We start from the raw sequence: 491 nt of genomic DNA, 5'->3' as shown, positions 1-491 counted from the left end.
TAAATAAATAAATAAATAAATAAAACGAAATGGATTTGTTTACCAAAGTGCACAAAATATAAGTTCCTTATATCTTTTGTTTTTCGATAATTCCTATGAAGAATGAACATTTTATAGAACTGGAGATTAGTCAAGAAGCTTTCAACAGCATTCAATCATTCAGTTAGTTAATAGGTATCAAGACTCTAAATGTAGTGAGCATTATTGCATAACACATTTGGAGTCATGGGTAAACTTTGCAGGCTGATTCATGCTGCCTAACATTTTTTGTTGTAGTCAATAGAGTTTAATGCATGTTAATGCTGAACAATGTATGAAAAAGTGTTCATTAAGATGGAGCATTAGGAGCTGGGGAGATGGCTCAGTGGAATAAGCACTTCCCTGGCAAGCACAAGGGCCTGAGTTCAATCCCAGGTTCTGCCAAAAAATAAAAAATATAAATAAATAAAATGGACCAATAGCCAAGTAACATATCTATAAATGGAGATTAT

This window comes from Octodon degus, unplaced genomic scaffold (assembly GCF_000260255.1).
Source record: "Octodon degus isolate 3935 unplaced genomic scaffold, OctDeg1.0 scaffold00013, whole genome shotgun sequence".
NCBI classification, from domain to species: domain Eukaryota; kingdom Metazoa; phylum Chordata; class Mammalia; order Rodentia; family Octodontidae; genus Octodon; species Octodon degus.
Note: the sequence above shows the minus strand (reverse complement) of the source record.